Source organism: Ursus maritimus, unplaced genomic scaffold (genome assembly GCF_017311325.1).
Source record: "Ursus maritimus isolate PB19 unplaced genomic scaffold, ASM1731132v1 scaffold_19, whole genome shotgun sequence".
NCBI classification, from domain to species: Eukaryota; Metazoa; Chordata; class Mammalia; order Carnivora; family Ursidae; genus Ursus; species Ursus maritimus.
In genome coordinates, this window is record NW_024424341.1 from 42,162,992 (window position 1) to 42,177,014 (window position 14,023).

The following is a 14,023-nucleotide window of genomic DNA, read 5'->3' on the forward strand; positions in this document are numbered from 1 at the left end:
GATAATGAACATGTAAGTCCCACACGTATACCTCATAATTTTTATTAATCTCTCTCCCTAACCTCTTTGGTTCTCTTTACGGTAGACTACATTTACTTGCCTTAATAGTAGACTACATTTTCTAGAATTTTATATGATTGGAATCATAAAGTATTCTTTTTTTCTGGTTTCGTGTATACTGCATAATTACCTTGAGATTTAAAAAGTTCATTCCTTTCGTTGCTGAGGAGTATTCTGTCGTATGGATGTACTGCCATTTGTTGTTCCGCATATCTGTTCCTTGACATCTGGGTTTGCAGGTTTTGGCTATTCCAAATAAAACTTATATGAAGATTCACACATATAAATCTTTATACGGATACATGTTTCATTTTTCTTGTGTTCATATCTCTGAATGCAATGCCTGAATCATAGTGTAGGTGAATATTTAACTTTTTAAGAAATTGCCGAACTGATCTAAAATGGTTATTTTTTTATATTTCGTACCAACGGTATATGAGAGTTTCACTACCTTCTTGGTTCCTGTGAGTCATTGGAATTTCCACTTAATCCCTTCCACCATAGGGTCCATCTGCAAGGATATTAAACCATTCACAGCCAGGCTTGAATAGGCTCCTCCGCAACTGAGTCCCACCGCACATGTTGCCTGTAATCTGGTCCCTTTAGTTTGGTGGTGTCCTATGTGACAGATATAGCAGGAGGTGACAGAATGTTTGCTGACTTTCTTATGCTATCTGTTTAAGGAATAATCTTTCTCAATCCATTTGGGCTTGTGGTTTCCTTGTGGTTTCCAGCCATATATATGGCAGATTGGCAAGCAAAACCTAGCAGCTGCTGCTGCATAAAGATTGCATGACTGCTTGACACCACACCTTTTCATTACCATGACTTTCTAGTTTTTTCCTATCTAGTAAAGAAGTCACCTTTTGGCTTTCTCTTTCAAAGTTACCTGTAAGCAAAACCATTGTCAAAGGGGCTATGTATAACACTGGAGAAACATCTTTTGTAACAGACTAATATATCTATTAAATAAAGTGTAATAGTTACTTTCAAAGTGAGGAGGATATTAGTAATATAATACAATGTAAAAGTGATAATGTGGAAATATTGGACATTGAATACAGTGGTTTCACAAAGTACACAATGCGTAGGATAAATAAATGTCTATATAACTAAAATAAAAAATATCAGGGGCGCCTGGCTTACTTAGTAGAGCATGCGGCTCTTGATCTCCAGGTCATGAGTTCAAGCCTCACGTTGGGTATAGAGCTTACTTTAAAAAAAAATTTTTTTTTCTCCGATGGGGAAAATCACAAAAGCAGTCAGAAAGGGGTAAAGCCAATAAAAATTTTAAAGGAAAGCTAAAAATCTAAAACATTAAAGAAGAAGTAGACATGTATCTAGATAATACAACACAAAGAAGGAGAAAATTACAGAGGGGGAATGTTTAGAACAGGGAAACACATGCTGCCTAGAGCCATTGTAATGAGAATCAAGGACAGGAGAAAGTTATACACATGTACAGTGAGAGAAATAGAGAAACTAAAATCAGCTTGAGCTCATTCCTTTTCACAATGAGTGCAAGTGTTACCATGAAATAAAAACTTTAAAAGTATTGAAGTAAAGATTATATACCAAGAATATCCTCAGCCAGCCAACAGACACATGAAAAGATGCCCAACATCAGTAATCATCAGAGAAACGTAAATCAAAACCACAATGAGTATCACCTCACACCTGTCATAATAGCTAAAATAAAAACACAGAACACAAGTACTGGAAAGGGTGTGGAGGAAAAGGGAACTCATGCACTGTTGGTGAGAATGCAAACTGGTGCAGCCATTGTGGAAAACAGAAGATTCCTCAAAAAATTAAGAATAGAATTACCATATGATCCAGTAATTCCACTACTATTTACCCAAAAAACACGAAAACAGTAATTTGAAAAGATTGCATGCACCCTTATGTTTATTGCAGCATTATTTACAATAGCCAAGTTATGGAAACAACCCAAGTGTCTAGATGAATGGATAAAGATGTGTGTGTGAGTGTGTGTGTGTGTGTATGAAAATGTACACACATACTGGAATATTACTCAGCCATTAAAAAGAATGAATTCTTGCCATTTGCAACAGCATGGATGGATGTAGAGGATATAATGCTAGGTGAAATAAGTCAGAGAAAGGCAAAAATCATATGATTTCACTCATGGAATTTAAGAAACAAACCAAAAAAGACAGATGTTTAAGTATAAAGAACAAACTGGTGGTTACCAGAGGGGAGGTGGGTGAAGGATGGGTGAAATAGGTGATGGGGATTAAAAGTACAGTTATGATGAGCACTGAGTAATGTATAGAATTGTTGACTCACTATATTGTACACCTGAAACTTAATATAATACTGTACCTTAATTATACTGGAATTAAAATAAATTAATTGAGACTTTTAATTTAAGAAAGATAGACTGGGCTAAGTAGTAAGTAAGCAGAAATTTTTTAAAAATATCCTCAGCCAATATGCCATTTGAAAGAAAAGCAATAAAAATATTTGTGGGCATATTAAACTTTGGAATTTATTTTTCCAAACTGGGAATCTACCACAATGACTATCTTAAAAACAAATATTCAGAGAAGACAAACCAAGCAGGGTGGTGAAATAGGGCTGGCATGGAAGGATAATCCATATCTTCATAATGTTTTTTTATTATCTAAAAGAAAAAATTATTTTGTACACATAGCACAGTTTCAAAGTAAATTCTGGTATAGTTAGTAGTTTTAAGAGAAAAAGTCTTCTGAGTGCTGAAATGCTTTTAAGTTTTTGTTTTTCTGATTTTTGTTACTGTTGTTGAACTTGACAGTAAGTTTTTAAAACTCAGAATTCAGGGGCGCCTGGGTGGCTCAGTCGTTAAGCGTCTGTCTTCGGCTCAGGGTATGATCCCAGGGTCCTGGGATTGAGCCCCGCATCGGGCTCCCTGCTCTGCTGCGAGCCTGCTTCTTCCTTTCCCACTCCCCCTGCTTGTGTCCCCTCTCTTGCTGGCTGTCTCACTCTCTGTCAAATAAATAAATAAAATCTTTAAAAAAATAAAATAATAAAATAAAACTCAGAATTCACAGAAAAATAAAGCACATTTAGAAGAGAAAGAGAAAAAAGATAAGGTGGATTGTTCTTTCAGAAGTTAGGACCTGTTATAAAACTAGAAATGATAGTTTGATGTTAGATATTTGCACAGAGCTACACGTACAGATCAGAGGAGACCATGTAGAGCTTAGAAGGAGATCCACATACATTTGGATATCCACACCTGGTGTGGAAGGGAACTGCTGCTCCAAAGAAATACATTCTGATGTGTATCCAAACACACGAACAAAAGCTTTTACAGCTGCATTGTTGTTATTACCAACACTTGAAGGCAATACAAAGGTCCATCAGTGTAGAATAGAGACAGATTATGAAACGGTGCCCTCAGCAGCAATGAAAATCAATGATACAAACACACTGAACAGCATAGGTGAATCATACTGACATTCATTGGACAAAAGAAATAAGATCAAACAAATACATAGTGTATGAGTCCATCATATAAATGTCAGTGATATACAGAGCCAAACTATAGTTTTAGGATTTATGCATAGTAAGGAAAACTATTAAAATCCAAAAGATGCTGACTTTAAAACTCTGGATGTTGGGTTACTCTTGGAGGAGGTGTAGACCATGTCTGGGATGGAACACTTGACACGGCAGGGCACTACTAGCATTCTTTATTTCCCTCAGTGGCAGATACAGAAGCATCCATTTTAGGAACACTTGTTAAATTCTAAATATATATTCCCTGTACCAATGTTGTCTTTCACAGTAAGAATGTAAAGAAAAATGGGATAAATGTTAAGTGTGGTCCTCAAGTGATAGAACCAAAAACAATAAAATGTAAGACTTTAATGGAGATGAATTACACATAACCTGCCCAGAGAGCAGAAAAGAGAAAATAAAAATTGGAAATGGAGGGGCGCCTGGGTGGCACAGCGGTTAAGCATCTGCCTTCGGCTCAGGGCGTGATCCCGGCGTTGTGGGATCGAGCCCCACATCAGGCTCCTCTGCTATGAGCCTGCTTCTTCCTCTCCCACTCCTCCTGCTTGTGTTCCCTCTCTCGCCGGCTGTCTCTATCTCTGTCGAATGAATAAATAAAATCTTTTAAAAAAAATTGGAAATGGAAAATGAAGAAAAAAAAGGTTGAATATTAGGTTTAACTAGCAGGTTTCTTTCTAATGAGGTCTCTCATGAGAGGCAAGGCATGAAACAAACACAAAATCAGTCGGTATCAGTATGAATTCCTCACAGACCCCAGAGGGAGATTAGCTGAAAATCAGGTGAAATACAGATCAATCCATAAAATGCAAAAGAAAAAACTTTCCCAAAATGATTCACTCAGCTTCAAAAACAGGATGATCACAGTTATTTGGATGCAAAGTATTTCCATTAAGAACACGGTCTAGAACTTGGACAAACGAGTCTGAGTCAAGTTGTACCTGGAATGATGGCTGGAGTTTATAAGTTGTAAATCTGTTTTCTCATCTCCAGATGGACATGAGGATACTTAGCTTATAGCTGAGTTGCACGAATAACTTGTTAGTAAAACCACAGAAATAAAATAATTTCAGACCCACTCTTAGTAAATACGAAATCTGCTGTAGAACCCACAGACCAACAAGGTCAGGGGACAGGCGTGCAGGTCGGCAAAGAACTGACCGCAGGCGTTGGAACAGGCCTGGGAGAGCTCCCTGTGGGGCGTGTCTGCCTGCGTCACAGGTGCGGTCGTCATAGATAAGGAAACTACTGTATCTTTTGTGACTTCATTGATTAACTGTATGAATTAGGTGTCATTGGGCTAAGGTTCAGTTTTATATATAGTGTTTTCTAAACAACTATTCAAGAATTAATTGGTCTAGGAATTACTTTAGGACTACAGAGGACAGAAGTTGGTTGGTGACTCCGGAGGTAATTAGAAAGCATTTAAATCAGGATGGTTTAGAGAAACACAGCCTGACCTGAGAGCGGAGCCTGTGCGAGTGGATGTTATGGGAAGGAAAAGTCCTCATCATAGACTATTGTGTAAACTTAAGCTCAAGAAACAGTTGGACAGTGCATGAATTTTTTATAAAAATTAATTGGGGGCGCCTGGGTGGCACAGCGGTTAAGCGTCTGCCTTTGGCTCAGGGCGTGATCCCGGTGTTATGGGATCGAGCCCCACATCGGGCTCCTCTGCTATGAGCCTGCTTCTTCCTCTCCCACTCCCCCTGCTTGTGCTCCCTCTCTCACTGGCTGTCTCTATCTCTGTCAAATAAATAAAATCTTTAAAAAAAATTAATTGGACTTGAGGCCTATAAATGTCATCATTTTCTGTGTGTAAATAAATAATAAAAGGTTATACATTCTCAAAGACATAGCATTCAGTCCTAGGATTTATCAAAATTAACTGTAAAATAGTTGTAAAATTACCTGGAGTCTTCAGGAAAATTAAAAGATTAAATTAAAATCCTTAAAGACAATATGAACAGCCTGAATTAAATAGAGGAAAAGAGATCACTGGGGAAAAATCTCTTCTATTTAATAATAAAGGTGAGAAGTAGAGTGAAAATGCTTACTTACATTCTTGAAAGTTTGCCTTTTGTTAAAAATAAAAGCCAGTGATTGAAGATTGGAAACTCTAGGTTTGAGAACCATTAAATCAAAATATTTTAATCAAAATTAGGAATCAGAGGAAGTTTAATAAAATAAAACACATTTAATTACGTATGTACTAAATGACATCTAAAAAGCAAAGGTGATGTCCCTTCATTGATCGTTGCCATTGTTAGGACAAAGTTTAGAATTCTTGTCTGATCTATGGTATTCTGCCACAAATACTATAGTTCTGTTGTTTATTAAGTTGCATGTGCTTTCCCCACATGGGCCATTCCAGATATTTTCCCTGATAGATACAGCCTCATCCATCTATGTTTAGGAAAAAAAATATATATATTAAAACTACTAGGGGCTCCTGGGTGGCTCAGTCGTTAAGTGTCTGCCTTCGGCTCAGGGCGTGATCCCGGCGTTATGGGATTGAGCCCCCATCAGGCTTCTCCGCTGGAAGGCTGCTTCTTCCTCTCCCACTCCCCCTGCTTGTGTTCCCTCTCTCGCTGGCTGTCTCTCTCTCTGTCAAATAAATAAATAAAATCTTTAAAAAGTAAAATGAAACTATTAAAAGACCCTGTTTTATGCTAGATATAGGGGACGTTTTACTTATGTTTGGCAAACTTAGTAGTTTTCATACATTATATCCTCCTAAAGGATCTTGAATTTAGTTGAGGAATATAGCATGTGTATATTAAGTAATCATTGCATGTTGTATAAATCTATTTTGGCTCCACTATAGCTGTATGAGAGTGGGGTGTTAATCACTGGATATCACAGATTCCTGGAATTGTAACTAGCACCAAATAGTCCCCTATATAGTAACAAAGGGTGAAATGAAAAATAGATTTATCTGCACAGATGAAAAGATATACAACTGTTTTACCAGATTAAGGAAAATTGTTTTCCTTGTCCAGCAGGCAAAGCAGAACTGAGAGACGTACATATCACTGCTGATGAGCACAAATGAGCTGAATGTTGGAAAACATAATGCTACAAACACAGCAGTGTTTAGTAGCCACTGGTTTGGACTCAAAATAAGTACTATGCAAAGAAACAAAACGGAAGAGAGAGAGTAACAGCAGACAAAGGATCTCACCAGGATCAGGATGGTGCGTGTGGCTCTGGCCTCGTGGGAAGATCTGGGACAAAGGCTATGGCTGCAGATATATTGGACTTGCTGCTTGTGCCTGAGCAAGACAAGGACCATGGAGCCACTGGCCCAGATCCTGAGGTTCAAACACACAAAGTCAAAGAAAGAATACACGACAGAATTTAGTGAGCCTATAAATTTATCTTGGGGTAGTCCAGAACAGTAGACAGATGTTTTTTTTCAAACTAAGGTTTTTGCTGTTCAGTGGCCCAGTCACTCTTACTGGAAGGTAGATATTTAACAGGAGATGTAAGATCAGCAGAGGAAATAGCAGAAGCCAATGCACTTTGGAGATATTCTGAGCTCCATTACCCTAGAGATATTAGAATGAATCTTAAAGGCCTGGTAGCCACTCAACAGGCAGTGATGCTGAGGGAAACTCCTCTGCCCACTCTGTGTGCATAAAAGACAACTTTATATCCAATATCATCAGGAAGTATTTCCATCCCAAAGTTGCCATGGTCTGTGGGTTCCCTTTGGAGAAAAGCACCAAGGAGTTGGCTAAGACCAGTTGGTTGAGAATCAGGTCTTTGGATTTCAACTTGTGTCCAGTGAACAAAGTGAATTTATAAAGACCAAAGAGGAAGGAATTTTCCAGGATCCTCACCCCTGTCTGAATGAGGAGGATAATCCCCATTTCTAAGTTGAAAGAGCCCATCACATCAATATCAAGTGGAAATTGGTCTTTTTTTTTTTTTGAAGTGGAAATTGGTCTTAATTGGAGTTGAAGATCTGGAGGAAATTCAAAATATATGTATTACTATCTTCATGTTTCCTGAGGGGCTTTTCATTAACCACATTCCCCCCCCACATAAAGCGCATTCAGAATATGTCTTTAAAAGCAAACAAAAGGCGGTGCCTGGGTGGCTCAGTTGGTTAAGCATCCGACTCTTGATTTTGGCTGAGGTCATGATCTCAGGGTCATGAGATCAAGCCCCACCTCATGAAGCTTGCTTAAGATTCTCTCCCCCTCCCTGCTGCCCCTCCCCCACTCTCCCTGCCCCTGAAAAATTTTTAAAAAAGCAAACAAAAGGCAGAGAGAGGCTATCTAAAAGAGATTTTACTAAGTAGTTGTAAATAAATAAAAATGTTTCTCCAAGGATGTGCACTAATTGACAGCAACCCTTAGTCCTTGGGTTATTGAAGGAGGGAGCTGTGGGGTATTTAGACATAATCTTCCACATTAACTTTATAGGCAGGTGGATTTGTTCAAAATATTTAAATACAATTGTGATTTTTATAACAGCAATTAAAATTGAGAGATAATTTTGGGGCGCCTGGGTGGCACAGTGGTTGGGCGTCTGCCTTCGGCTCAGGGCGTGGTCCCGGCGATCTGGGATCGAGCCCCACATTGGGCTCTTCTGCTATGAGCCTGCTTCTTCCTCTCCCACTCCCCCTGCTTGTGTTCTCTCTCTCGCTGGCTGTCTCTGTCTCTGTCGAATAAATAAATAAAATCTTTTAAAAAAATTGAGAGATAATTTTAAGAAAAAGTAGTAGAATATACATATGAACTTTTTCAAAGAAGAATTTTAAACCAAGGGAAAGTTCCGGAAATAATTTTGAAAAGAAAACATAAAATGAATTTAATTCTCCAACAAAAATGTCGTTTTATGTGGAGTGAGGGTTTATACAGTTTCTATAAATCAGAGACAACTTTGAGGAGTCTCTGACTCCTTAATAGCTGTGATCACCGGTCACTCTTATGCTCAAGTGTAGTCATTCAAGGGCAAAAATAAGAGACTCATTTTATTCCCTTAATCAAAAGGGAATGGTGTGAAATAAGTCAAGCAGAGAAAGACAATTATATGGTTTCACATCATATGGTTCACATGTGGAACATAAGGAATAGCATGGAGGACATTGGGAGAAGGAAGGGAAAAATGAAGGGGGGGAAATCAGAGGGGTAGACGAACCATGAGAGACTATGGACTCTGGGAAACAAACTGAGGGTTTCAGGGGAGGGGAGTGGGGGGATGGGTTAGCTCGGTGATGGGTATTAAGGAGGGCACGTATTGCCTGGAGGACTGTGTTATATGCAAACAATGAATCATGGAACAGTACATCAAAAACTAAGGATGTACTGTATGGTGACTAACATAATTTTTTTAAAAAAGGGAATGGTGGCCATGGAGGCATGGTTAGGGGCTAAATTATGTGCACTGTGCTCTCAGAGAAAGAATTTTGAAATATCCATCATTATGCTACTTGGGTAGAACTTTATATGTCAGAAAAACCATCCTGTTAATGCTACGGGTGTGTGAGGGGTGAACACACTAGAATTTCATATTGATCAGAAGGGACAGTGAAGTTATTGTTGGGTAGAAAGGGTTACATATTTATAGGATAATTATAATTTCACAGTAATTTTGAAATCTGCTTCTAGGTCAGAGTAACATCAAGAATCTGAGGATATTGAAGTCCCTGATGATCTCTGCTCTCTTAAATGTGGAATCGTTAGTCACTTTTAAAAGAGTCATATCTCCACACAGGAGTTGGAGATTTATAATCTTCCGCCAATCATAGGTATTGTAGAGAAATGTAATTACAGACTCCTTTAAACACACAGGCTCTCAGTGATTAAAAACAAACAAAACCCTACTGCATATAGCTGCAATTGCCACCCAGAAACCAAGTGTCCACTTGCAGATGAGAACAAAAAATCATTATCTTGGGGGCGCCTGGGTGGCACAGCGGTTAAGCATCTGCCTTCGGCTCAGGGTGTGATCCTGGCGTTATGGGATCGAACCCCACATCAGGCTCCTCCGCTATGAGCCTGCTTCTTCCTCTCCCACTCCCCCTGCTTGTGTTCCCTCTCTCGCTGGCTGTCTCTCTGTCGAATAAATAAATAAAATCTTTAAAAAAAAAATCATTATCTTACTGTTCTTCACTTCCATTTAGAGTTAAGTCTTTGCCCTGAAAGTCATGAGAGTGTCTGCATGTCTGTTTATTCAGAAGCAAGAGGAGAAGATGTCAGGGTAACAGGGAAGAAGGAAGATATGCTTGAGAGCCCTGAAGCAGGCAGAGGAGCGTGACAGAGTGTATGGATCCCTCAGAAAACTCCCTGACGCTTTTAATCATAAGAGTACTTGTTTCAATCTAAGCAAGAAGAATGGGGGTTTTTTTCATATGAGTTTCTTACTAGGTTTTATGAAATACATTCTATTTCTTCAGAGTTTCTGATATTTGTTTTTTAAAATAGCCACCTACCCAGATTGTGTTTGCTGCCACGACAGTGGCTGCAGTGGCGAGATCTGCACACCTGTACATCTGTGGAGATGGGGATTCTAACGCCTGAGATAAAGAGTGGGGATTCCATGATTTCGCCTCTTGCTAGGAAGTGATTATCTCTTCACTTGTAATTGGTGGGAGAGGGTCTGTATGGGACTTAAGATTATATCTGAAAAGCATTTGTCAAGTAAGCAAATTATATAAAGCTATTAATGTTAATTAACAAATGTATACAAAGAGAATGACTATAGAAATAGAGAAGTTGGTGAAGTTGGTGACTGGATAAGGCTCGGTGGGAAGCAGAGGTCCCTGGGTTCTGAGACGTGAGAGAATTCAGTTGAGTCCATGGCTATGCTGCATCCGGGCTACCATGAAAATTGTTTTCCAAAGCATGTTTTTATTTCTGAGACCACTGAACAAAAACAAACTCGGCTGTTAAGAAAAAAGTAAAGTGAAGGGGCGCCTGGGTGGCACAGCGGTTAAGCATCTGCCTTCGGCTCAGGGCGTGATCCTGGCGTTCTGGGATCGAGCCCCACATCAGGCTCCTCCGCTATGAGCCTGCTTCTTCCTCTCCCACTCCCCCTGCTGTGTTCCCTCTCTCGCTGGCTGTCTCTTTCTCTGTCGAATAAATAAATAAAATCTTTAAAAAAAAAAAAAAGAAAAAAAAAAAGAAAAAGTAAAGTGAGAGAAAGTTGACCAAGGTGTACAAACAGAAGGAAAGGGGTGGTGACCTGCTGTTTGATTGCTGAATAAATATTTATTGAGCACCTCATCTGTTTCAGACGCTATTCTAAATGTGTGTTCACACCAGAAAATAACCAAAAATGTGTTGCTCACATTCTAATTGATGGAAACAAAGAACAAATAATAAAAGAAATATTGGGGTTCATAGTAAGTTGTAAAGTTGTGTCACCCAAATACAGACGGTAGAAAATTCAGGTAAAGATGCGCGTGTATAGTAGAGTGGATGGCAATGTAAAATGTGATCATCAGGGTTGGTCTCACAGGGGCGTGACATTTGAGCAAATTTTTGAGTGGTGAGGGATTTGCATGTATGGGAGGATGTTCCACACAGATGAAATAACCAGACTAGTACGTGAAGGAGAGGATCATGCCTGGATCTTTGCTGAAAATGTGAGGACAGAGCACAGCTATGAAGGGAGTAAGTGTACAGCTTTGAGGTTGAAGGGCTAAGGGAGCCAGGTCATGTCGTGCACTGTAGACCGTTGTAAAGAATTTGGAGTTTCTCTAAGTGAAATGGTGAGCCAGTGTGTACATAGTATTGGAATAGAGAGGGGCATGATCCAACCTGTATGTTAGAAGGATCACTCTGGTCTCTGTATTGTATATAAACTAGGGGGAACAGAGAAAGTGGAGAGGTCAGTGAGTCACTATTGTGCCATAATTTGAACAGGAAAAGTTTAAAGAAACAGAGGACTGGAGTAACAAGGGATTGGAGGGTAAAAAGTAGCGAGAACTCTGGAGTATAGGATTATCGGATATAAGGAACTCAAGGCCCGAGACAGAGCAGTCAGAGATCATATCCCAGAATGAAATCTGTACCTTTTGGGCAAGCACACAGCTGGACCATTGAATGACAGAGAAGTCTCAGTGCGGGTCTCCAGCTCCCCGGTCCTGCTGTGCATGGTAGCCAGCAGCTTTCCCAACACCACCATTCCTGAGAAGTTTTAAAGTGGCCTACCTCTGACTCTCAAGAATAGCTTTCCCAAACACTCCCAACTTCCAGAGGACAGTTCCCAGAAGTACTGCTGGTGAGGCATCAAGGCAACTCTGTCATTCCATAAATCACCACCTGCCCTTTCGGACAAGATCTTATAAAGGTCCTTTGGTGGGGTTGGGGGATGTCTTACACAATCTCAGCCCAAAGGGTAGTGGCTTCTAATATTTGCTCTTCCTATATGTTTCAGGACTCTCTTTATTTTTATGGACCAATCTGTCATTACAGCAATGCCCTATTGGTGTTTTATATTAAACTCTCACTGTACAGATTCTGATGTGGTTTCTCTCTTCTAATTGGCCCTGGCTGACATATCACCTTGCAAGCAATTAAATAAGAAGTATAGCATCCTTTGTTGGTATGTCTCTCTGTGTGTATCTGTATGAGTATGTATTTGCACTGACGTGCTTGTCTGTACACGTTTGCATGTGTCTATGTGTGTGTGTTTGATCAGAAGCCAATGCACTTTGAGGATTTACCTTTGAGTTCAATCCATGTAGAGAAATTGGGGGCAAAGCTCATTGTCCTGAAAGCCACTGAAGAGGGAGGTGGTGCTGAGGAAAACCCCTCTGCCCATTCTATATTAAAAAAAAAAAAAAGATATGTTTAAATTCTGCATCATCCAGGACACAAATTCTTTCAAAAACTGCCACTGCCTGAAGAATCCCTATAGAGAAAAGAAGCAAGGATCTAGCTAATAATAGTTGGTTCAGAATCGGGCCTCTAGGTCTCATCCTGTATCCAGTAAACAGAATTAAATTATAAAGACAAAGGAGTGAAGAATTACCCATGATGCCAAACCCTGACAGAGGAAGAAAATCCCCGTTTCCAAGTTGGCAAAACTCATCACAGCAATATCTAGTGGAATTTGATCTTAATTGAAGTCAGAAGAATTAGAAATAATAAAAATTTGTTATCTTGCGCAGCAATTCCAGCATTAAGCCTAACACAGGCTTTTCTCTCTGTAAATGAGCATTGAGAGTATCTGTGTGAGTGTCACTCACTAATGTTCTGCTCTGGAAATAATGCAAACATTGAGGACAACGGGCCCTGGTTCTCTACGCTGTGAATGTGGAGGAATTCCTCACTGCAGGTATGGAGTTACCTCCAGGATATATTCTTATGTGAAAAAAAAAAGTGAGATGCAGACGAGCATGTGAACTAGGGTCTGTTTTTCTAAGAATGCAAAGAATACCAGTATAAATAAAAAATAAGTACAGTGTTTGAAGAGGACTAATGGAAGGATTAACAAAAAACTTATAAAAACGATGGCCTCATGGGGCAGAGAAAGTTGGATGCTAGACTTCTGTGAACTGACCTGGTATTATATTTTGACTATTGTAAAAATGGAAATACTTTGGATATTTATCAAATAACGTAAACATATAATAGAATAACCCATTACTTTCAATGTCAAAGTGAATTTTAAGATATATATTTGTGTGTATGTATACAAACCTCATTATGTGTGAAGTTTGTGACCAATCCATATAAATAATAACTTTTGAGAAACTTAAAAAAATAATTTTATCTGTTTATTTTTATTGGGATATATTCAGATAAAACAACCAGCCAAGAAATTGTGAACTGGTATCCAATATCATATTTTTTTAGTAAAGTCATAATTTTTTTTTAAAAAATGACTGAATAAGAATATTAATATACTTGAGAACCCAGACATTTAGGAAAAAATAAAAGAAATAGAAAAGGAAACTGTTTTAAGATGCCATATTTTTTCATTCCCTTGAAAAAAAATATCAACATTAACCAATCCATATTTGACTTGAAATATATAGAGAAATATGAACAGGTCTAGATATTATGACCAACTTCTGAGCAAGTACCACCTCCATTCTCCAGACTGTGACCTCTAAATGCAATTTCTCACTAAAAAAGTGTAAGACATCTTAATAAAAATTTGACAATTCCTAGCCAGCATGAGAAAAATGACTTTGAAACATCCTGTTAAACCATCAAGCAAGAAAGCTGTGAAAAACTTCTAGTGGGAGGCAGTGTGAAGGAACTGTGCTACCTCTGAAGTATCCTTCACAATAAACTGACCTAGAGTTTGAGTAAACCATTAGCAAAAATTATGCATTTAGTGGCTGTCTGGGACAGTGTGTGAAACAACATCAGTGGAATGGAGTAAGTTAATAGGATGTCTTAAATTATTCTAGATAAATGATCCATTTATTTTATTTTTTATAAGAATGAAAAAAAAAGGAGGACTTACTATT

The 14,023-nt window shown here is 38.7% G+C and overlaps 1 protein-coding gene and 1 pseudogene across 1 annotated transcript in view; one reads left to right on the plus strand and one right to left on the minus strand.

Moving 5' to 3' along the window:
- The window catches only part of LOC103677297 (zinc finger protein 211-like), a 31,189-nt gene that overhangs the window by 7,547 nt on the left and 9,619 nt on the right, over nucleotides 1–14,023 (plus strand). The gene's annotated exons all lie outside the window — the stretch shown is intronic.
- On the minus strand, nucleotides 6,404–7,715 carry LOC103677296 (annotated as a pseudogene).